Source organism: Cryptomeria japonica, chromosome 1 (assembly GCF_030272615.1).
Source record: "Cryptomeria japonica chromosome 1, Sugi_1.0, whole genome shotgun sequence".
Lineage (NCBI taxonomy): Eukaryota > Viridiplantae > Streptophyta > Pinopsida > Cupressales > Cupressaceae > Cryptomeria > Cryptomeria japonica.
Window position 1 is genome coordinate 467960019 of NC_081405.1, and position 26842 is coordinate 467986860.

A 26842-nucleotide genomic window follows, 5' to 3' on the forward strand; every position below is an offset into this window, starting at 1 on the left:
TACATAGAATAGTAGACAAATCACCTTCATAAAATAATCCGAAAGAAAAGAACCCTTTAGAAAGAGCAGATACTTCAACCTAGCCCTTTAGAAACTAGTTTCTTCGAACAAAGGCCCTCACGGTCTCAATATTGGGCCTAGGACCTATAAATTTTCCAACCAAGGAGGAGCCCATCAAGGAAATGTTATGATCAATCATTGAATCTAGAACAAAAATGGAAAACTTACCAGACAAGATCTAAAATATTGTTCACTGGCAAAGAGGAGATTTACCTGCTAGCTTTACCCTGAAAAGAGAAACCCATAGTTTATGGATTAACCTTGGTCCAACCTTGGAACTATACTTTCCCTTTTTAATCCCATCTGACCTTCCATGTGCGCACGGGTCCCTACAATTTGAGGTCAGGTTTTTTGAATCACCCCATGAGAAACAACAATTTGTGGGATTCACTAGGATCAACATGAACAACTTTTGCCTTGTTATACTTACCTTCTACCTCTTCTTTTGATGCCTTTTGTCCTTCTTCATTCCCAAATCCCTCCTTAGGTGCCTCCAGATTTGCACCAATTTCACTGCCTCCATTCGAATCCCCAAGTTTGAAAATCCTCTTCCCATTGCTTATTGTTGTCCTAATCTTCAACCCTTCTTTGAGATGTTGTATATATTGATCTTGTGGATTGTCAGATGAGAATTCAGTTTGGTATGCCCTTGTTGTTGGTCACCATTATTACATTGATTTTTTGATTGTAGAGAGAAAATGATTATTTGGAGTAGCTGATATAGTTGATCATTTGAATCTTAGCAATAGATTATAGTGCATGAGAAGCTCTATTCACTTTTAGTGGACTTTTGCTCATGATTCCATGTATAACTCAATATTAATTTTAGTGGGAACTTTATGTAGTTAAATACTGTGCTCTATCTTGCTTGTTTCAATAGTTTGGTTCTAAGCTGTTGTGGTTACAATGTACTATGAGGCATGGGAAATCTCTTATTAGAAGATGTATCATCTTTTGCAACAAGTGTTGGTATCATGTAGAGCTCTAGGATTTTTATTTTAGATTGCAATGAGAATTTGACATCTTTAGTTCTATTGACAAAGGATGTGTAGTGTATCTTTTGGTTCAGAGATCATGGTTTCTCTTCCTTATGAAAGCTCTTGGTTGAGTTATTTGATCATGTTGGGGCAATGAAGGATCTTGAGTTAGGAGATGGTTGTCATGATTCCTGAAGAGCTTGGTTACACGGTTTAGTTGGAGCTTTGACAATGATGTGGATTGATCATTTGATGATGGATGGTTATGGTGACATCTTGGTGCCATGGAGGACTCTTGAGCCTTTGGTGAGGTGATGTTTCTTTTTGGTTTTGAGTATTAATCATTTTCTTGGAGCTTCATGATTTTTCTGGACCACATTTGAAGTTAGCATGGATCGATTGGTTTATGCTCATGGAAACTAGAGAGATTTGGTTGAGGCTATGAGATCTCATGCTTTTTGGGATCATGTGTTGAGATGGCTAATCTTTGATGAGAATTTTAGCAAAAGAATTGATGAGCCTACACTCGGTTATGGATGTGAATCCAATATGGACTTGAAGAGAATATTGTCATTTATTATAATCTTTATTTCTTGGTGATGTGAGCACATGACAATCTTGTTTCCCACTCTTGGTCTACTTGACAGGTTAATAATCTGAGATTTATTTCACACTTGGTTATCAAATGCATTCTTTATTTTGTATCTTGTTTTCTCATGTGAATAATTTTCTGAATATAGAAGTTCTAAGGACTTGTTGAGAAGAAGATGCATGGTTTAATGGATTTTAATTATTCTCCTCATTATTGGTCTTAAGCTATGGATATAATTTTGACTTATTCGAGAGGTATAGGAAATGGTTTGTGGCTTTGGGCATATTCCCTTTGTTGTGGGAATGGATGGTTTGTTTCATATACCTTTGGTATGTTAGGTTTACACCTATTTCTTTCATGTTTCATTTGACTGAATATTAGATGTTGATATCCTTTTAGTATGGGAGTGGTGAAGGAGATCTTAAATTATATAGCTTGGTACATATTAGTGTGGCACAAGGATATGGTTTGATTTGTAGGTTCTCTCTTTTGTCTTGTCTTTCTTCTTACATGTTTTTATACACATCAGGGATAACTTTAAGAAGCCACCCCCAGGCAAAAGTGTAAAATCTTGGAAAACCAGACATTATTTTTGAGGGAAAATTTCATATTGATGGCGAATTTTTTTTCAAATTTGGATTTTTTTTTTGTATTGGCATTTTTTTTAGGGTATGAAAATTCTATAAAATCCTTGCAAATAATTCATTATTGTGTGGGGAAAATATATATGTGTATGGGCGAAAAGTTATACTCCGAAGGAAAAATTATTTAAGTGTATTGGCAATTTTTATCTATCATCTGAAAATTATTTAATTTTATTGGCTAATAATTCGTTATTTATGGAAAAATAAATATTTTATTGGAGATTTCATAAATTCATTGCCATTTTCATTATGTAATTTATGCAACATCACGTCGAGTCCAGACTCTGCATGATGTATCAATAAGTGCGACCTCATCAACACCTCACACATACCTAAAATCCATCAATGATTTAAAACCGTTCGATGATCGTAGATCAATGGTTGAAGTTATATTTCGGCCCAAATTTTTGAAGAGAACATAGTTCTCTAGAAAGTCCCTAGAATGGAATTGGAGACAATATACACATATCAAATTTTATCCTAATTGAGTATCGACATTTATTAATGTCTTTTCACTAACATTCTCTAACTGCGATCCACTTAGCACGCATGACTTCCAATCTGGTAATTGGTAGTGGTTTACGGTTGTTTCCAATTTCACACACGTGCATTTAAGAGAAAGATTTACTGAGAGATACGAAAGATTTATAATAAATTTAAAGGACAAAGGAATTAATACGGTTGGTGAAGGAATTGCTAGTATCAAGAGCTATTTATAGACGATCTCTGCTTCTTTGTTCTTCAATTCGCCTTTGGTAGATAAATTGCCGGAGTTGACAGTAGTTGAAATTATGCCTTCGGTTTAGGTCTTTAGGCTATATAATTTGGTATTCATATTTCTGAAGATGGACACTCCTATCCGGTTGAGAAGCACATCTGAGGAGGACTAGAGGGCCTTTTTGGGCTATGCCAAAGACCCAACCCTCCAATCAGTTTGTAAGGAGGTCGAGATGTTCACTAACGAGGATGTGAGGATGGTGCTGGGCTAAGAGTTTTTGAGAAATGATAATAGATACCATGTTAACACAAACATTACGTCCTAGTTCTTGGCGTCTCTTCTGGACCTCGGAGGAGAAAACATGGATATGTTGATGCCGTTAAGGAGAGTGTTCAAAGAAGAATTCCTTGGGGATGTCATTAATGTTGTCATCTTTGCAGATGTAGGGGGGGGATCCCTTGGGTGAGTGGTTTACCCAAGCTTCTCCTTCCTGACAAAAATGTGGTCAATCAACCTTTTCTTTTAAACCTGAATGCTGAGAAATCAACACAACATAGGAAATGGGTGCAAATTGGTAGGGATTTACTCTGGAAATGGTTTCTCCTGGATGAATTTCAAGACTATAGATGGCTCAAATAATTCTCAGAGCTTCTCATCTCTGAATAATTCTAACTAGATGGAGGGAAAGATCCTTAGGGTTGCCCATGGAGGGTTTCAATTTTTTGTCTTGATTTTTCTTTACCATTGGTCCATCGTCCACTGCTAGTTCCCTAGACCCTAGTAGTTTTGTTTTTTTGGCTATTTCCTCATAACCTCCCTCATTTTGGCTTTAAAGTTTTGGAGGGACAGGGACTCCGACAGTCAAAAATTGTAAATTTGCGCAACATATAAATAAAATTTTTGCAAATTCCAGTTCGTTTCAGTTTGCCTTTTATGGATTTAAAAATGCTTTCTATTTCATTATATTATTAGTTGCTGCCATGGTAGGATATTTAGCATAATCATTATATTCTGAAATAGCTTAAATAGTTATTAATTTGTGTGGATATAAAATTTAATTTTCACCATAAATAAATATAAAAATTTAAACTAATGTCAAATCTCATTAAATTAAATCTCGAGCAGAGAGAAAGGAAAATTTCATTTTGAACACAAGTTGGAATTAGAAGATTCTAGATATGGGATAGTAATTAAAGGAGGGAAGTGTTGGCAATTGACACTCATCTAGGTTCTAGGTGTTTTCATTGATGGCAACACACTTCATGGAAGATTCGGTAATAAAGGTAACCAACATTCACATCATCGACATTCAAGGAACCGAGAGGCATGTAACCAACAAACTTGGAACCGATATTCTAAGGCTAACATAGGAGATTGATCCAGCAAACGTGGAAGCGACAACGGTCATATAATTTTATGTTTATATTTTATCTGGGCCGACATGTCTCTTATCTTTTGAAATATGATTTTACGCTGACGTAAGGCATTTATGTTTATACATGTAAATGGGTATATAAGTTAGTCTGGTTAGGTCATTTTGGATATATAGATGGGATAGGTTATTTGAAGTTATGTGAGCAAGATCTTGATCGACATAATGCAAATATAAAGATCTGTAGTCGGTCTTGGTTATTTGTCTAGAGGATTGGAGAGTGATCTAAGTTATTGGTAAGGGAGGTTACAATATAAACTGGTAGAGACAATGCTTAATCTGGAAATCTTCTAGCATGTCAGATGCACATTCAGAGTTCAGATTTTGTTTGTAATTTAGTATTTCATATCTGTAGTCAGTTAGGCTCCTTTGTACTGAGTAGTGTGCTCTAGGCAGTGTGCCTTCCTGCATGTGCAGACCCCTCTTGTAATATTTATTCATTTGGCCAGTGGATAGATATTGTGGGTCACCAATACCACCGTGGTTTTTCCTCTTTGAAGTGTTCAACATATAAATCACTGTGTTATGGTGTTGATTCTTGTGGTTGCATTACTATAACTTGTTACTTTATTTTATGCATACTAGTTAATAAGTGGATTTGATAATAAGGCTAAAAATATTATAACCGAAAGAACACAAATTCACCCCTCCCTCTCAGTGTTCTTGGATCCCAAAAATAGGTATCAGAGCTTAGTTCCTTGGAATAAGTCTAACAGCTTGAGGAAGATCCTGAATCTGGAATCCATGGAGATGAGTATAGAGAAAGAACTTGAAGTAGAACTTGAAGAATATGATGTTGAAAGGTTGAAGAACTTGAAGCTGCAAGATGAGTTGAATTTTGCAAAGGAATTCATCCTTACCCTCCAGGAGAGGTTATCATCTACTCAAGCTAAAATGAAGGAACTCTTACAAATTCTGGATGATGAAGAGAAGAATGCTCTTAAGGAACTATGTCAGAAGCTGAGTCAAGAGAATGGTTTCATGAAGAATGAAATACAAGCTGTAACCATGAGGATGTCCAAGGTGATTGAAGGCTAGAAGAAAAATGAAGAAAATCTTGCTATATCTCTGAAAGACATATCTGAGGAATGCATTAGGTTGATGCATGAGAATGATGTGTTGAGAAGTGAATTGGTGCAATCACATAACAATAAGAAAGAGTTGGAAAGAATGATAATAATCCTAAGAGGAGATCTAGATGCTGCAAATGAATATAAAGACAAGTTTAAGACCAGCTCTACAAAGCTTGATGAATTATTGAAGGATCAAAGAGACACTGGAGACACTAGAGGTCCTGGATTTGAGAATGGAGAAAGCTCTGGTACTACAAATCAGGATGATACATCCGGTCAGAAGGTCAACCAAAATAGAAAAATCACTGGTAAGACAACCCAATGCACATAAATTTATTGGTAGATGCTTTGTTTGCAATAAGTTTGGTCATAGAGAAAGTCAATGCAAAAATAGAGCAAATCAGAATAATAATTTAGTTCCTAGTTAGTGTTCAAATTGTAAAATGTATGGTCATAGGACAACAGATTGTAGAATGAATGTGAGATGTCATGGATATGGAAATTTTGAACATATGGATAATCAATGTAGGTCAAGGAATGATAGAGAATACAACAAGGCAATTCAGATAAACAATGTTACTTTCTATGCATGCAACAAAATAGGACACATTGTTAAATATTGCAGAAGCAAGAATACACTAGAAAGGAATGACACATCCAATGAGAAGGGGAAGTAAAAGGTTAATGAAATCTAGCAAGCTCATGCTAAACAATGGGTTAGGAAGTCTGAAGATCAATTGACAAAGGCAAATTCCCTGGTTACTCAACTGACAGAGTAGAATGTTCTTTCACCGGTAGGAAACTCATCCGATAACTCAGGCATTAGCCATAGGGGGAGGCAAATTAATGACAGATCATGCATCATCCCCAGTAGTGATCTAAAAGCTTATTTTAGATCTTGGAGAAGTTAGTCTGAAGGGTAACCGACACTAAGATAATGGATTTTGAATCCGGTATGATATGTCATCATGCATTAATGACAATAAGAAATTAGGGTTTCATAGAATAAAAGGGAAAAGTTGCTTCATTTTGATCACACAACATTCAGAGCGAGTTTAAGGTGATTACGAGCATTTTCTAACAATTTCCAGTTTTTTCATAGCAGATTTTCTAGGGTTTTCACCGGCATAGGTTGAGAGGTATTTTCTCTATTTTCAAGCTACTTTTTTGAAATCAAAATGGCTTCTGGATCTGCTCCCACTCCGATAGATGTGGCTACCCTTGTTATGGTGGACATTAAGGGTCGTCCACGTCTAGAATTCAAGAAATGCCCCCAAATTTCAAAGGTCAATGACTCAATTGACACATTTTATAGGGTTCCTAATGGAGTTCTCTATGTGGAAGATGTGAGAGCCTATATTCACTATACTCTGGAGGATCTGCAATCATCAGAGATTAAGTCAATGTATATGTCCACTTTGCTGAACAAGGATGGGTTGATCAAATCAGAATTTCAAATTATGAAGGATCAGGGTTTCATCAATATTCTGGAGATGCCCAAGTTTGAGGATGAGATGATTCGGTACGTGCTGAGCCGAGTCCATGGTGAGTTCATGTGGCTTGAACGGTTCTAGAAAATCACCAAGGAGGTGATTCGTGCTGTCACCAGTTTACCCCAGGTCAGACAAAGATCGAGAAAGAGGAAGATTTCAAACAATAAAGTGAACAAGCTAACTAGTGCCACCTTTGACAACCAGTCGATGCGGATTAGCACCATTAGGGACAAAGAGGTTCAATTTGCAAGCATGGTGATCAAATACAAGGTAGCTCAATCCAACTAGTTGAACTCTGTATCTAGTTCTTGTATCTACCGTGCACACAAAATGGTCAAAGAAATTGAGAAATATGACCTTTGTCAATGGATGTGCGATGAATTGATTTTGAATTTGGGAGAGATTAAGGGAGAAAATAAAGGTACAATCCAGTATGGAAATATCATTGTTTGTTTAATGCTTTTCTTTCTAAATGAGATACCAGGATTTGGTAAGAGGCAATGGGCCTTTGATATACTAGTGGGAAAACAAATTAAGGATGCCTTGAGGAATTTGGGACCAAACAAAAACTCCATTATGTGGAGTTATTTCAAAGAATTCCAGAAATAAATGAAGTAGAGGGAAAGGATTCCTAAGCATATAGTTGATAAATACTCTACCGATATATGCTTCATGGTAAAAAAGGATGAAACTTTAATGGAGGCAGTGCAACCTAGAAAAAATTGGGTTACTAAAATGGGATATGAGGTTGATGCATATATCTTGGACCTTTATGCCAAGATGCTTATAGATGCCCTGATTGATGAGAAGGAGAAAACTTTTGGAACTACAAAGCAGAAGGAATCAGAAGTGCAGATAGCTTTCAACAAGAAGAAAAGGGAAGGACAAATAAAGAAGGTTGGACAGGCTGTCCAAAAGATGTCCTTTGAGATTAAACAAATCATTGGTTTAGCATAGACATCTCCTCTAGCAGTAGTATAGGCCTCACCGACAGTAGCAATCGATAAGGGTGTGTTGAAGAGGAAGAAACTAGAGACCTTCATTGCCCCTGTTGCATCCAGTTCTGAGACTGAGGAAGAACCCCCGAAGATTCCTAAGATCTATATGATAATTCAAAGGAAGAAGCCCGAGGAAGGGAAGTTGTAGAAAACCAAAGTCACTCCTCCAACAGCTCAGAAGAAAATTTTGAAGGAGAGGAAGCCTACTGAGAAAAGAAAACCGGTAAAGGAGTCTGCTCCCACTCCCAATAAGAAGAAGAAATCAGATCTATATATAGCTCTTGAATCCGACAAAAGTAGTAAGGTTATTCCTCCTCTTTCTTTTGCTAAATTAATTGATAAAATTACAAAAGATGGTTTTTTGAGTAATATACAACATTATTATATACATATGGATGATAAAGAGCAAAAGGAGATTGAAGAAGCAGTTTTGTTATACTTAGATATATATATAAGAAATATTTAATTGAGATTGAGAAGCAAATACTGATAGATTTATATAATAAGTTAGATGCTAGGATATTATTTGCTATTGAGGAAGATAAACATATAGGGGTTCATGAATTGTTGATTGTTTGTGGAGCTATTACTGAAGATGAGATGCAATAGTGTCTAGAATTCGCTAATAAAATAATTTTCCGGAGCAGACACCGACATGTGAGTCTTATGATGGGAAAAGTGAATGAAATGTTGGGATAACTGGTGAACAACTGAGAGGCGGGGGGGTTGAATCAATTGTTAAAATATTATGTGAATTAAATCACTTAAAACCTTTTATTGGAATAATTGATAAAGCATTAAAGCATAATTGAAAACCAGAGAATCAATACCATGCAACCATAACACATAACACCATGATTTATACGTGGAAAACCCAATAAAAGGAAAAACCACGGTGGGAAACCCTACCCACAGTCAAATGATACTTCTTTAGAAATTATATGATTACAATAAGGGCTTGCACATGCAGGAAGGCACATTGCCTAGAGCGCACTGCTCATCACAATGGAGTCTCACTGACTACAAAGAGGTCAACCACCTTAAAATATTTGGACAATAATCCGGAAAGAAGAACTGCTTGTGATAGCATCAAAAATGCCATATTAAAATTTTGATTAAGCTCAATACCGGAGGTCTAAAACCTCTCACATACACTCAACTCGATCACCTATGGTCAACCAAATCCTCTACACAAATGATTATTACATTATTTGCTCCTTGCCATTCTACAATGAGAGCTTACATATATTTATACCAACCCAAGACCTAACCAATTAGGTTGGCCACCCAAATGACAATTCAATAGATCCATTACATGATCCTGAAATAAAATCATAAAACATGTCGGCCTAAGGCCAAACAAACATCAATCAATAAAACATCCAAAAATCGCATCGGAGGATCCACCAACACGTTACATGAAACCGGTCCATAAATTATATAGCACCAGATCTAAATTAGATCCACACATGCCAAAGCAATGAAACCAATCAATCAAGGCACAAACACAATCACCATCAGCATCCTGAATCCCTTCTAGAAGTTGCACCAACACCACTTATGCATTTCATCAAAGATATTCAATAAAGCCCTACCGGTGAAACCCTTACCAAACCTATAAAGAAGGCTTACTAGAACATAAGATAGCATCCAATCATTAAGTCAATACCAACTGACTGAAACATACTTCAAAAGCATATGAATCATTCATACAAACTCATTCCATCATCCAGATCATACCGATTAAAATCAACTGATAATCTTCCAATCCAATCCTTCTACCGGAAGTCTGGTAAACAACCATCACAACTAGTGTTGATATCAATGACAAAACATCAATGAAACACATAATTGTGTGTGTGAAAAAGTGGAATAAGTTTGTAAGCTGCAAGACACAACACTTCAATTAAGTTATTACATGTATGGTTAGACAGATATGAGCATGAATATGAAAACCATAACAAATCGACCAATTGCCTTCTAAAAGATGTGAGTATAAGGTTGCTCTCATATTTGTATAAGCAATACCAGTGACTAAACTACACCAAGATGAAGGATTTAATCTATATGAGTATGATATTAAGCTAAATGAATGCAATATTATGCTAGATGGATGAATAGTAAGCTATATGAATTCAAGCAATCATAAAAATATACAAAAAAAAATTAAACTAAGATGCAATAATCTCAAAAAGTAAGCACAAAATCTTCAATGACTCCAGAGAAAAACTGTATAATAACAATAAATCTCCAGGGTGTTTTGAAAGAGAGATGAAGGCTGAATTTATAGAGAATCACAAAAGAGATCAAGAAAAAGCACAATTTAGGATAATTGAAATAACTGAGAAATCAAATTCAGTTAACCCTTAGATAGATTCCAATTATAGTTTAATTGAAATGCATTCAGATTATAAGTTTGAGTTTGCGTTAGAGATATAATTCAATTAATTCCATGCACTTGAGATAAAAATAGGTAATTCTTTGATTTATTCAAGAAAAAGGTCTTTTCAATGCAACTGAACTTCTTTTCTCAAAAGCTTTGAGTTCCAATTTTAGATAATGATTAAATTCATTTAATTGCTTTTCTAATTTCAAGTTCTCAGTTTAGAAGAAAGAAATAATATTTCAAGTTTGATTTCTCTTTCAATTCTTTTATTTTATTTTCAATTTAACTCTTGCTTTGTGATTAATTCCTCTTTTGTGATTAATTAATTCCCTTTTTATGATTGATGAAAAATTTATTAATTAATTAAATATGCTAGGTTATTCAATAGATTAAATATGATAATTGATCAAAATGATTTTCTTGGAATTATTTAATTAATTAATTAAATATTTAATTAATATAGAATAATTCACTTGCCATGTGATATTTGATGATTGAAGAATTAATTAATTGTGCACTCAAGATTGATTTAACTGCCTTTGGTTAGGACCTTGGCGATATTGTCAAGATTAGGGGTCCATGGTTTAGGTGACCATTTTTAGGGTATTACATTTTCCCCTCTTTGAATTAATGTGCGAGAAACACGTTGGTTCAAAGAATATGTTGATGTCTAGGAGATACCAGTTCTCAACTTGATTGATCACGAACTAGATGAAGAGCAAGGTGTTTAGCTTGATTTGAAGCGATGAAGCTAAATAGAGTTGATTAAAGCAAAACCGATCCCGAACTTGATTGAACTAGGACCGATAGAGAGAAAAGATACCAAACTTGAACTTGATTGATCAAGAAGCGGATCTTACCGATCTAGAACTTGATTGAACTAAACAAAGTGAGTGAAGATAAAATCGATCTTGAACTTGATGGATCAAGAAATGATAAGCGAAGATAAACTGTCCAGCTTGATTTGATGCGATGAAACTGAACACCTTCTTAGATTGAGCGTGTGATCAGAAATGTGTGTGTGAAAAAGTGGAATAAGTCTCTAAGCTGCAAGACACAACACTTCAATTAAGTCATTACATGTATGGTTAGATAGATATGAGCATGAATATGAAAAACATAACAAAATGACTAATTGCCTTCTAAAAGTTGCGAGTATAAGATTTCTCTCAGATTTGTATAAGCAATACCAGTGACTAGACTACACCAAGATGAAGGATTTAATCTATATGAGTATGAGATTAAGCTAAATGGATGCAATATTATGCTAGATGGATGAATAGTAAGCTATATGACTTCAAGCAATCATGAAAATATGCAAAAGTAAATTAAACTAAGATGCAATAATCTCAAAAAGCAAGCACAAAATCTTCAATGACTCCAGAGCAAAAACTGTATAATAACAATAAATCTCCAGGGTGTTTTGAATGAAATATGAAGGCTGAATTTATAGAGAACCACAAAAGAGATCAAGAAAAAGCACAATTTAGGATAATTGAAATAATTGAGAAATCAGATTCAGTTAACCTTAAGATAGATTCCAATTATAGTTTAATTGAAATGCATTCAGATTATAAGTTTGAGTTTGCATTTGAGATTTAATTCAATTAATTTTGTTGGTTCCCAAAACCACAGATTGGAAAACCAAAAGACTTTCCAAATCCTCAAGTATTCCAATCAGCCTTGGCCAACGAATAGGGATGGTCAAAGACCAAATCCCTCTGCACTTTAGGCTCTACCGAATCTAGGTGGGTGTGCCTCTTCCTCTCAAGCACAAAAGAGGTTACTTATAGTGGATTTAAACCTTTTAAGAAGTTTACACAACTCGCAAATTATTTTTCTACAACTATTCTTTATTATGTGCTTTAACTAAATGCTTTGAAAATAAATGATTGTGAATGTATATTGAAAATTAAATTGCTTTCAGGACTTAAATAAAATCTGCATAGATTAGTAAATATAGGATTTGGGAAGAACGTTTCTCTATCAAGGACCTTGAATGCACATAGATCAAAACCTTAAAAGATCAATAACATACCAGTGCCTCTATCTAAGGATATATATGACACTTTGTGGACAAAATATCTTGTCAACTCAAGAGACAATTTTTCATCAACTATGAAGGTTCAGTACGCATTACACAAATAATAAGAACTCAATCTTTCACTTAATACAATGACATGTGATTCACATCATAGAAAACCTATAAACAAATTTATCAAAAGGACAAAGATAATTATCAACACAAAGTGTACATAATATTTGGAAAAAGAAACAATGAACCTTGTATATTAATCTTTAGGAAATAATTGCATACAAAAGCTGCACTTGCAGATACTCCATTACAAATTGTTTGCACAAAATGATACTTCTTCTTCCTATAGAATTCTCTAATACAAAATGACATTCAATCCTTACAACAATATGTTGTTCTTATGACTCTCCCCTCTCCCTTTTACATAAAAAATGACTCCCTATAAGTATGTAAATCAAAAGGCATATATGAAAGGACACACCCTTTCATACACATAAGGGAGTTATAGACAGTTTCCCTCTGAAGGACACACCCTCTGGTTTAATAAATAATTACAAATGAAAACCCTAAAAATACTAAATAATGATTTAATAATGTATCTTCTATTCTCTGCCTCGATAAAATTCCTTAGCAAGTATTCATTATCTTCTCATTATTTTCTGCACACCAGATAAGCCAATCAAATTCCTTGATTTGAAAATTAAACATATTCCACCTTAGATTTTAGTTTGAAAATACTTGTTTAAAATAATTCATTAAAACCAAAGTATTTCTGTTTAAAAATATTTTGCAAACATAGCATCCATTCATATAAAATAATACCTTACCTAAAGATATATTCAAGGCACTTTATTTAGGATATATATACATAAATTTCATCTTTAACACACATTCAAATAATAGATAAGGCAGTGTGATACGATAAGAAATACTTCCCTTTTATTATTCTTTCGGCCAAACTTCCTCCCTCGGCGAGTTATTCTCATGTCCTATCGATTCTGTAGTTTCATCTATACCTTTTATTTTTTATAGGACCACTTCTGATTTCTTTGATGAACCTCATGTCAATGAAACTACTGCTTTTAGTGAGTCCTTTTAGAGATCCATCGCAGCCTAGATTTGTTCGATAAGTCATTTTTTGATGACATGCCTCCTGAGTGCCACTTCAGCTGCTAACTCATCTTGACTGGACCCACCATGTGTCACCTCTAGATTAGCTCTGGGGTCTCTATCCTACCACCTTAGCACGGTCTCACTAATTGCCCAAATGAAGCTCTCCCTTGTCGCCTAGCCGCGATGGATATTCATCGTGCATCTCTACATAGCGGATCAACGACAACCGTTAGATCTTTTCCAACTTGCTTGCATGTTATCTCCTCTGAATTTCTTACTTAGCGAGCCCCAGCACTCACTTACCATGTCGTGACAAATAAGCATCACACATCTTCCAATCGCAATATAGTGACCATCGATGGATCGAATCAGATGACTGTCCGATATTCCTTATCTCCTTAGCCTTTAACTTTGCCTGAGAGGCTCTCTCTTCTCTTTGTCCATTTGTGTCGCGTGTCACCCTTTGGTTCGCCCATGGATCTACCTACCCACCACTTGGACCTAGGTTCTTCTTCTGTGCTCCAGCCATGTGGTAGATCCTGATTCGCTTGCAGATCCACCGGGATGACATCTCATCTGCCATCCTACCAATCACTATGTCACAGGGGATATCGGTCGTGCAACTTCCTATCGCGGTATAGCGATCGCCATTGGATCAATCTCGAACTTGCATGCTTGTTAACCTCCCCTTTTTCGCATGTTCTTTGTCGCCAAGTTGCGGGGATAAAACAACTTGCATCTCTATCTTGTGGTATAGCGACGACCGTTAGCTCTTTTGCGATCACCGTTTGATCTACCCAAATTGCTCAATCTTTAATTTGTCCTTTTGCTATAAAATTTGGGTGCTTTGAGATGTGTGCGCATGCAGGGGGCCCACCAGCACTGAGCTAGTACTTGCCAAAATCCTTTTGTCTTTCGACAGTTATCATCTGAGTCACTTTGGACTTAAACATTAAAAGAGCCTATCCCACAAACAATGCGGGATAAAGGATTTCCCTCTTCTGACACAGCTCCATGTTCTTTAGTTATGCTCCTCGAGTTGACCTCCTTACAATTCACCATCCATCATAACAATCTTATCGAGATTCGGCATAGCATAAAACTCCTCCTCCCGACGTCCTGATGAGTCTTCAATCTATGTTACTTTGTCGGTATAACTCATACCGATATCCCCATAGATGCTTTTATCTTCATTAGGGGTCGGAATAGCCTTTTTCTATTCCTCCAGAAGTCCCAATGTTACTCTGATGCATTTTTATGCTTTATACCTCCAAGTCTACTTTATCAGTATAGGAAACATCAATGGTTTTGCCTTCCAATTCTCCATGTCATCGGGGATCGGCCTAACTATTTATGTACTATCCCCATACGGTCTTTTTCTCTGATGGACCCGCCTTTAGTTCCCTTTAGTCATCGGGTATTGGGATAGAGTTTTTTCATTATTTGTGATCTCTTGATGCTATAAGTCCATGATTTGCACTACCTTTTCATCATTACAAGTTACAGTGATAGCTTCATCAGTTATTGGTATAACAATTTTTATACTTTCATGATAAACTGATGCATCTCGATAGAAAACACCCTCCTTCTGCTTCATCAGAACAAGCTATATCGATGGTATGAATTTCCTAAGAGTGCGCATCATGTTGAATATCATTTAAGTGCTCCAATGAATCCACCTTCTGATTTATCGGTAAATATCATGCTGATAATCCTTCTTTTGCTTACCAATGCTATTTCATCGGGACTACTTATGTCGGTAATTGAAATTTTGCAGTTTTGAAAAAATGAGCCATCCACCATGAATAATAGTGATCCCAGCTATCCCAAAGGGTCTGATACATACCGAAAAACAATCTTAGATTATACCATAATGACTTCTCCACTGATAAATGCTCCCATACCAGATTCCTTGTGTAGTCTATACTTAGTGCATGCCCTTAGTGTGCCCAAGTGATACCTTGACACTCCTGAAACCACTGATCCTTAGAGAAATTTTCCCATGCTAATAAGGTTCCTGCACATGCAAACCAACAGTAAATGCTCCATAATAGAACATAAAATTTTAGGAAAATGTGCACTAACAGTGGCTCTTTGTGGTGATGTATGTTCTTTCTAAGGACATAGGAAGATCCTCGTTATCTTTGGAAAGCAGACTAAAACAAAAATTGAAAACATATAATAGAAAACAATAGAAAAAACTATATTACTATAATACAAGAAATACTTCCTGATCATCAAGAGAAGAAATGCTTAAGGTATCGATCATGGACTAGAAATTCCTGCATTTCATCATTAGTATTCTTTAAGAATTATGCATTTTCTCCTCCTTTCTGTAGATTCCTGTCTGAGTTTAATTTGGTGGCCCCAGGCCCCCGAAAATGAACATCATTTCTTTCCTTTGTCAAAAATTTGATTCCCATCCTGCAGCAATATGCACCTTCTCATTGTATGATCATCCTCTTTACTAACCATATGAATTGGTGAACTCATTTTTTCCACTTTGCTACATTTTTCATAGTTTCATGTCATCATCATCATTAAATCACTATACTCATATCCTTTATCACATTTGGTTTCTGGATATGTAATCCTAAAAACATTTACCCAATGTTCACTTGAAAACCCTACTATTTTACCATGTCTCATTTCCTTGAAAAAATATTTCTAGTCACTTTTACTATCATATGTGGATTGCACCCTAACGTAACTTTCATAAAAACTCTCAATGTCAGAAATTTGAATACTCCTTTCATTGTATAACACATTTTCTGAGTATGTAACATTCATTGGAGGGAAAATTAAATTTGGTCTACTTGTTCTTTCTTGAAAAATATTTGGGCCTCCCAATGCAATATCCACATTGGACTTAACACAATCACTGTTGCAATAATTCAAACTATTTATCCCTTTGAGATTATGTCCCATATTGTTCATGTTTACCAACTCCTTACTTTGAAAAAATATTTAATTTTTCTTAATTGGTAAATTAGGGCACACATAGGAATCTTTATCACATATGGTTTTTATCAAAATGAGAACCTGAACAAATATCACCTTCAAACATATTTTCTATTTCCCTATGCTTTGGAAATATTTTACCCTTCTCACAAAGAGACTTTGGGTACATATCCTTTTTAACAATGTTGTGTTGAGGTATCACATCTGCCTTCTCATATATTATTTCCTATTCTCTCATAGTCCCTGAAACATTACTTTAGGATATATCTTCTCCCATATCCTTTTCAAACAATGGACCCGAAAACACAGAAATTTTTGGTATACCTTCATAGGAATTTTCCTGAGAGTCATCATCCCCTTGAATAATGTCTTCATCTGCTAAAGGGCCTTCCTATACATAAATTTTTTCATGAAGATTATTGTCCAACACAGTAAAAACATTTGGGAAATTGGTTATTATTACACCCTCTTCAAATGTTTTATCCTCCTGGAGTCCATCACATGTTTTATTTTTAGGAATAATGTCTTCATAAATGCTATTCACTGAAGTTTCTTCATGTTTGTATACTGAATGTAAAACCATTTTTCCTTCACTTCCTAGATAGTCAATAATTTCATAGGAGGGACTAAAAAGTCATTCACAAAAAATTATTTCCTCACATTCATGTGGAGTTTCATGATATTGAGGATTTAAAGAGTCTTCCCTACTTAAATCCATAATTTCTTCTTTATCATCAGATTCTTCCTCTAACATGTTTTCATATAAAATCTAAAGAAGAAGCCTTACTTGAGGATCATGATAAATCCCCAACTCATGCATTTTTCTTAAAAATGGGGGCTTGGTGTTTGAAGGTATTTTTATGTATATATTGAACATCCTTATAAATAATTGTGTTGTAGATTCATCTTCCTCTTTTTCTATGTCAAGAAATTCATCCAAAGGAGACATACAGACTTCTGCTTGTATTATATATTGTTGGTCCTCCTTTGGCTCATAGCTCATACTTCCCTCTTCACCTGCATCATAAAACACATCAAGGAACCATTGCTCCAACTCTCTCCATGATGAGATGCTATGTGTAGGGAGTTATTCATAAGCTTCTCTTGCATTGTCCTTCAAAGTCCTGACAAATAATTTCATCACATAATCTTCTGCATAAACCTCATAATACTTTACAAATGTATAAAATACATCCAAATGATCAATTTTTGATTCATCATATTCCCCATGGAATTTTGGTACAAGTTGTGAAAGCTTAGGGAGCAACTTGTTTGGAATACATTGAAAGCCACTGAGATCCAATGGTCTGATGTCATCTGGAATAAAAGGCTTTCTTTGAAACATTTTTCAAAAAGAAATTTTTCATCTCCCTCTACGTCTCTTCCCCTAGTAGAGTCACCAATTGAAATAAAACTTCTTATTAGGTAGAGTCGCCACCTCCTAAGAGGAATAATACTTTAATTTACTTCCTAGGCTTTTTCCTCCAGCAGAATCTGAAACAAGCTCACCAAAAATTCTGAATACTTCTTGTACAACTCCCCAGCATCTCTAGTTACTAATTCAATGATCTATCACTAGAGATTCTAGATTATATTTTACCAATATCTTCAATTTAACTCCTGAATAGAATCGTAATATTTCCTCCCTAGCAAAGTCGCCAATCTACTGGTTCTGAAAACCACAGATTGGAAAACCAAAAGACTTGTCAAATCCTCAAGTATTCCAATCAGCCTTGTCCAACGAACAGGGATGGTCAAAGACCAAATCCCTCTTCACTTTAGGCTCCACTGAACCTATGTGGGTGTGCCTCTTCCTCTCAAGCATAAAAGAGGTTATTTATAGTGGATTTAAACTTTTTAGCAAGTTTACACAACTGGCAAATTATTGTTCTGCAACTATGCTTTATTATGTGCTTTAACTAAATGTTTTGAAAATAAATGATTGTGAATATATATTGAAAATGAAATTGCTTTTAGGACTTAAATAAAATCTACATAGATCAGTTCATATAGGATTTGGGAAGAACTTTTCTCTCTCAAGGACCTTGAATGCACACGGATCAAAACCTTAAAAGATCAATAACAGACCAGTGCCTCTATCTAGGGATATATATGACACTTTATGGACAAAAAATCTTGTCAACTCAAGAGACAATTTTTCATCAACTATGAAGGTTTAGTACGTGTTACACAAACAATAAGAAATCAATCTTTCACTTAATGCAATGGCATGTGATTCACATCATAGCCAATCTATAAACAGATTTATCAAAAGGACAAAGATAATCATCAACACAAAGTGTACACAATATTTGGAAAAAGAAACAGAGAACCTTTTATATTAATCTTTAGGAAATAATTTCATACATAAGTTGCACTTGCAGATACTCCATTACAAATTGCTTGCACAAAATGATACTTCTTCTTCCTACAGACTTCTCTAATACAAAATGATATTCAATCCTTACAGCAGTATGTTGTTCTTATGACTCTCCCCTCTCCCTTTTACATAAAAAATGACTCCCTGTAAGTATGTAAATCAAAAGGCATATATGAAAGGACACACCCTTTGGTTTAATAAATAATTACAAATGAGAACCCTAAAAATACTAAATGATGCTTTAATAATGTGTCTTCTATTCTCCACCTCGATAAAATTCCTCAGCAAGTATTCATTATCTTCTCATTATTTTCTACACACCAGATAAGCCAATCAAATTCCTTGATTTGAAAATTAAACATATTCCACCTTAGATTTTAGTTTTAAAATACTTGTTTAAAATAATTCATTAAAACCAAAGTATTTCTCTTTAAAAATATTTTGCAAACCTAGCATCCGTTCATATAAAATAATACCTTACCCTAAAATATATATTCAAGGCACTTTATTTAGGATAGATATACATAAATTTCATCTTTAATGCACACTCAAATAATAGATAAGGCAGTCTGATATGATAAGAAATACTTCCCTTTTATTATTCTTTCGGCCAAACCCCCTCCCTCAACGAGCTGTTCTCATGTTCTATCGATTATGTAGTTTCATCGATACCTTTTATTTTTGATAGGACCACTTCTGATTTCTTCGATGAACCTCATGTTGATGAAACTGTTTCTTTCAATTAGTCCTTTTAGAGATTCATCGCAACCTAGATTTATTTGATAAGTAGTTTTTTGATGACATGCCTCTTGACTACCAGTTCAGTTGCTAACTCATCTTGACCAGACCCACCGTGTGTCACCTCTGAATTGCCTCCAGGGTTTCTGTCCTACCACCTTAGCACAGTCTCACTAACCACCGGAATGAAGCTCTCCCTTGTCGGCTAGCCGGGATGGATATTCATCGTGCATCTCTGCATAGCAGATCAACAACAACCATTAGATCTTTTCCAACCTGCTTGCATGTTATCTCCTCTGAACTACTTCTTTAGTGGGCCCCACTAGTTGCTCACCATGTCGTGGTGAATAAGCATCACACATCTTTTGATCGCAGTATAGCGAGCACCATCGGATCGAATCGCTCGACCATCCGATCTTCCTTATCTGCTTGACCTTTAACTTTGCCTGAGTGGCTCTCTTTTCTCTTTGTCCATCCCTAGTGCATGTCACCCTTTAGTACGCCCATGGATCCACCTACCCACCACTTGGACCTGGGTTCTTCTTCTGCGCTCCATCCATGTGGCACATCCTGATTCGCTAGCAGATCCTTTGGGATGACACCTCATCTGCCATCCTGCCAATCGTTATGTCATTGGGGATATAGGTCATGCAACTTCCTATCACGGTATAGCGACCGCCATTGGATCAATCTCTAACTTGCATGCTTGTTAACATATCCTTTTCCGCATGTGCTTTGTCACCAAGTTGCGGGGATAAACCAACATGCATCTCTATCTTGTGGTATAGCGACGACCGTTCGATCTTCTGTGATCACCGTCTGATTTGCCTAAATTGCTCAATCTTTAATTTGTCTTTCTGCTATAAATTTGGCCTCTTTGAGGTGCACGCGCATGCAGGGGGCCCACCAGCGCTGAGCTAGTACTTGCCAAAAGCCTTTTGTCTTTCAGCAATTATTATGCGAGTTACTTTGGACTTAAATGTTAAAAGTGCCTATCCCATAAACAATGTGGGATAAAGGCTTTCCCTCTTCTGATGTAGCTCCATGTTCTTCAGTTATGCTCCTCAAGCTGACCACCTTGCAATTCACCATCTACCATAACAATCTTATCGAGATTTGGCATAGCATAAAACTCCTCCTCCCGACGTCCTTATGAGTCTTCAATCTATGTTACTTTGTCAGTATAAATCATACCGATATCCCCGCAGGTGCTTATATCTTCATCGGGGGTCGGAATAGCCTTTTTCTATTCCTCCCAAAGTCCCGATGTTACTCTAATGCACTTTTATGCTTTATACCTCCAAGTCTGCTTTATCGGTATAGGAAACATTGATGGTTCCACCTTCTGATTCTCCATGTCATCGGGGATCGACCTAACTGTTTCTGCACTATCCTGATATAGTCTTTTTCTCTGATGGACCCGCCTTCAGTTTCCTTCAGTCATCAGGTATCGGGATAGAGTTTTTTCATTATTTCCAATCTCCTAATGCTATAAGTCCATGATCTGCACTGCCTTTTCATCGTTACAAGTTACAACGATCGCCTCATCGGTTATCGGTGTAACATTTTTTATACTTTCCTGATAAGTCGATGCATGCCAATAGAAAACACCCTCATTTTGCCTCATCGAAACAAGCTATCCCAATGGTATGGCTTTCCTAAGAGTGCACATCGTGTTGAATATCATTTAAGTGCTCCAATGAATCTGCCTTCTGATTTATCAGTAAATGTCATGCTGATAATCATTCTTATGCTTACCAATGTTGTTTCATCGGGACTACTTATGCCGATAATTGAAATTTTGCAGTTTTGAAAAAATGAGCCATCCACCATGAATAATAGTGATCCCAGCTATCCCAAAGGGTCTGATACATACTGAAAAACAATCTTAGATTATACCATAATGACTTCTCCACTGATAAATGCTCCCATACCAGATTCCTTGTGCAGTCTATACTTAGTGCATGCCCTTAGTGTGCCCAAGTGATACCTTGACACTCCTAAAACAACTAATCCTTAGAGAAATTTTCCTATGTTAATGAGGTTCCTGCACATGCAAACCAACAGTAAATGCTCCATAATAGCACATAAAATTTTGCAAAAATGTGTGCTAATAGTGGCTCTTTCTAGGGATGTATGTCCTTTCTAAGGACATAGAAAGATCCTCGTTATCTCTAGAAAGAAGACCAAAATGAAAATTGAAAACATATAACAGAAAGCAAGAGAAAAACTAAATTCCTATAATACAATAAATACTCCTTGATTAGCAAGAGAAGAAATGCTTAAGGTATCGAGCATGGACTAGAAATTCCTGCATTTCACCATTAGTATTCTTCAAGAATTATGGATTTTCTCCTCCTTTCTGTAGATTCCTATCTGAGTTTACATTGGTGGCCCCAGGCCCCCGAAAATGAACATCATTTCTTTCCTTTGTCAAAAATTTGATTCCCATCCTGCAGCAATATGCACCTTCTCATTGTATGATCATCCTCTTTACTAACCATATGAATTGGTGAACTCATTTTTTCCACTTTGCTAAATTTTTCATAGTTGCATGCCATCATCATCATTAAATCACTATACTCATATACTTTATCACATTTGGTTTTTGGAAATGTAATCCTTAAAATATTTACCCAATGTTCACTTGAAAACCCTACTATTTCACCATGACTCATTTCCTTGAAAAAATATTTCCAATCACTTTTACTATCATATGTGGATTACACCCTAACATAACTTTCATAAAAACTCTCAATGTCAGAAATTTGAATACTCCTTTCATTGTATAACACATTTTCTGAGTATGTAACATTCTTTGGAGGGAAAATAAAATTTAGTCTACTTGTTCTTTCTTGAAAAATATTTGGGCCTCCCAATGCAATATCCGCATTAGACTTAACACAACCCCTGTTGTAATATTTCAAACTATTTATCCCTTTGAGATTATGTCCCATATCGTTCATTTTTACCACCTCCTTACTTTGAAAAAATATTTAATTTTTCTTAATTGGTAAATTAGGGCACACATAGGAATCTTTATCACATATGATTTTTATCAAAATGAGAACTTGAACAAATATCACCTTCAAACATATTTTCTATTTCCCTATGCTTTGGAAATATTTTACCCTTCTCACAAAGAGACTTTGGGTACATATCCTTTTTAACAATGTTGTGTTGAGGTATCACATCTACCTTCTCACATATTATTTCCCTTTCTTTCATAGTCTCTGAAACATTACTTTGGGATATATCTTCTCCCATATCCTTTTCAAAGAATGGATCCAAAAACATAGAAATTTTCGGTATACCTTCATGGGAATTTTCCTGAGAGTCATCACCCCCTTGAATAATGTCTTCATCCGCTGAAGTGCCTTCCTGTACATAAGTTTTTTCATGAAGATTATTGTCCAACACAGTAAAAACATTTGGGAAATTGGTTATTATTACACCCTCTTCAAAAGTTTTATCCTCCTGGAGTCCATCACATGTTTTATTTTTATGAATAATGTCTTCATAAATGCTATTTGCTGAAGTTTCTTCATGTCTGTATATTGAATGTAAATCCATTTTGCCTTCACTTCCAGGATAGTCAATAATTTCACAGGAGGGACTAAAAAATCATTCACAAAAAACCATTTCCTCACATTCATGTGGAGTTTCATGATATTGAGGATTTAAAAAAAATTCAAAAGGATTTTCAAGGACACATTTGCTATTACAATCTTCACTATGTATGTATTCCCCTGATGTATTATTTTCTTGGGAATCATCATTTTCTTCATCAAATAGACACTGAATGTGTCCTAGTCCATTAGTCTATTTATTTTGAAAAAAAATTGAATAATTCTTCTGAAAACATCTTTCATATTCTCTATCTAACAAATACTAAATTTCTTCTGAACCGAGGAATGTTTCCTCTTTATTATTTATGTCTGTACCTACACATATGGATTCTTCCCTACTTAAATCCATAATTTCTTCTTTATCATCAGATTCTTCTTCTAACATGTTTTCATATAAAATCTCAAGAAGAAGCCTTACTTGAGGATCATGATAAATCCCCAACTCATGCATTTTTCTTGTAAATGGGGGCTTGATGTTTGAAGGTATTTTTATGTATATATTGAACATCCTCATAAATAATTGTGTTGTAGATTCATCTTCCTATTTTTCTATGTCAAGAAATTCATCCAAAGGAGACATACAGACTTCTGCTTCTATTCTATATTGTTGGTCCTCCTTTGGCTCATAGCTCATACTTCCCTCTTCACCTACATCATAAAACACATCAAGGAACCATTTCTCCAACTCTCTCCATGATGAGATGCTATGTGTAGGGAGTGATTCATAAGCTTCTCTTAAATTTTCCTTCAAAGTCCTGACAAATAATTTCATCACATAATCTTCTGCATAAACCTCATAATCCTTTACAAATGTATAAAATACACCCAAATGATCAATTGCTGATTCATCATATTCCCCATGCAATTTTGGTACAAGTCATGAAATCTTAGGGAACAACTTGTTTGGAATACATTGAAAGCCACTGAGATCCAATGGCCTGTTGCCATCTGGAATAAAGGCTTTCTTTGAAACATTTTTAAAAAAGAAAATTTTCATCTCCCTCTAGGTCTCTTCCACTAGTAGAGTCACCAATTGAAATAAAACTTATTATTAGGTAGAGTTGCCACCTCCTAAGAGGAATAATAATTTAATTTACTTTCCAAGATTTTTCCTCCCGTAGAATCTGAAATAAGCTCACCAAAAATTTTGAATACTTTTTGTACAACTCCCCAACATCTTTGGTTACTAATTCAATGATCTATCACTAGAGATTCTAGATTATATTTTACCAATATCTTCAATTTAACTCCCCAAAAGAATCTTAATAATTCATCCCCACAAGAGTTGCCAATCTGTTGGTTCACAAAACCATAGATTGGAAAACCAAAAGACTTGCAAAATCCTCAAGTAGTCCAATCAGCCTTGGCCAATGAACAAGGATGGTCAAAGACCAAATCCCTCTGCACTTTAGGCTCCACTGAACCTAAGTGGGTGTGCCTCTTCCTCTCAAGAACAAAAGAGGTTATTTATAGTGGATTTAAACCTTTTAGAAAGTTTACACAATTGGCAAATTATTGTTCTGCAACTATGCTTTATTATGTGCTTTAACTAAATGATTTGAAACGAAATGATTGTGAATGTATATTGAAAATGAAATTGCTTTCAGGACTTAAATAAAATCTGCATAGATCAGTTCATAAAGGATTTGGGAAGAACATTTCTCTATCAAGGATGTTTAATGCACATAGATCAAAACCTTAAAAGATCTATAACAGACCAGTGCCTCTATCCAGGTATATATATGACACTTTGTGGACAAAATATCTTGTCAACTTAAGAGCCAATTTTTCATCAACTATGAAGGTTTAGTATGCGTTACACAAAGAATAAGAACTCAATCTTTCACTTAATGCAACGGCATGTGATTCACATAATAGAAAATCTATAAACAGATTTATGAAAAGGACAAAGATAATTATCAACACAAAGTGTACACAATATTTGGAAAAAGAAATAGCGAACCTTGTATATTAATCTTCAGGAAATAATTGCATACATAAGCTGCACTTGCAGATACTCCATGATGGGTGAACTCACAAAGTTGGTTCCCACTTTTTGGTACATCCTGATTTTTGCTGAAATCATACATTTTTTGGAAAATATAATTATTTAAGCTTTAAGAGGTCCCATTTGAAGTAATTAATTGAAGAGAGTTAGATCAAAGGCTCTTAGATCAAAATTTCTTGGATAGAACCTCTCTACTTCTAAATCATACTTGCAATGGAGTCTCCTTTGCATCTATCAAATGTTGATAAAAAACCAATTTTACATTAGCTTTTGAGGGGTCAGATGAATTCATTTAGAAGTTTTGTTTTCTTAAGGATTTAGTCCTTATTATAAGCTTTCCAAATAGTATAATTTTTAATATATTTAAGTTTATTAATATATTTTTATTTTATTTTTTATGAATGTAGGTTTTTCACTGAACATGAACTTCTTTGTTCAATGCATTGGGAAAAATAGCAAACTAATTCAAAAAAATTCTGAAAAATATCTATGCCCTAGGTATTGATGTCTTCTTTCTAACAAAAAAAATAAAACTTAATTTTGATATATATAGAGCAAGTTATGTGTTCAAACGTACACCTATATCTAAATTATAATTAGTCGGACTTCAAAACTTAATAAAATAAACAATATTCAACATATCACTATCAAACCAACTGCATGCCCTGGGTATTGATGTTACAAACCAAAATTGAAAAGAGATAAGTTTTTATCATTTATAAAAAAAAAATTATATGTTTCGGGATGCACATCACTCTTAAAAAATGTTGTTTCCTGTAAAAAACTACTTTTGAGGGAGATGGAAAAATCAATAAAATTTTATTCAAAAAAATTTGAAAAAAATATATTTAGAATCTACAAAAAGGATGTTACAAATCACTAGTTTACATCATCTTGAAATTCTTAACGATTTAAAAGTTATATGTGTCGGAAAGTGAAGGTTTTTTGCAAAATGTTCATCTAAGTGTCAAAGTTGGTCAAAAAGTGGGAACCAGTATTGTGAGTTCACCCCCATTACAATTTGCTTGCACAAAATGATACTTCTTCATCCTATAGACTTCTCTAATACAAAATGACATTCAATCCTTACAACAGTATGTTGTTCTTATGACTCTCCCCTCTCCCTTTTACATAAAAAATGACTCCCTAAAAGTATGTAAATCAAAAGGAATATATGAAAGGACACACCCCTTCAAACACAAAAGGGAGTTATAGATAGTTTCCCTCCAAAGGACACACCCTTTGGTTTAATAAATGATTACAAATGAGAACCATTAAAATACTAAATGATTCTTTAATAATGTGTATTCTATTCTCCGCTTCAATAAAATTCCTTAGCAAGTATTCATTATCTTCTCATTATTTTCTGCACCCCAGATAAACCAATCAAATTCCTTGATTTGAAAATTAAACATATTCCACCTTAGATTTTAGTTTGAAAATACTTGTTTAAAATAATTCATTAAATCCAAAGTATTTCCCTTTAAAAATATTTTGCAAACATAGCATCTGTTCATATAAAATAATACCTTACCCTGAAATATATATTCAAGGCACTTTATTTAGGATATATATACATAAGTTTCATCTTTAATGCACATTCAA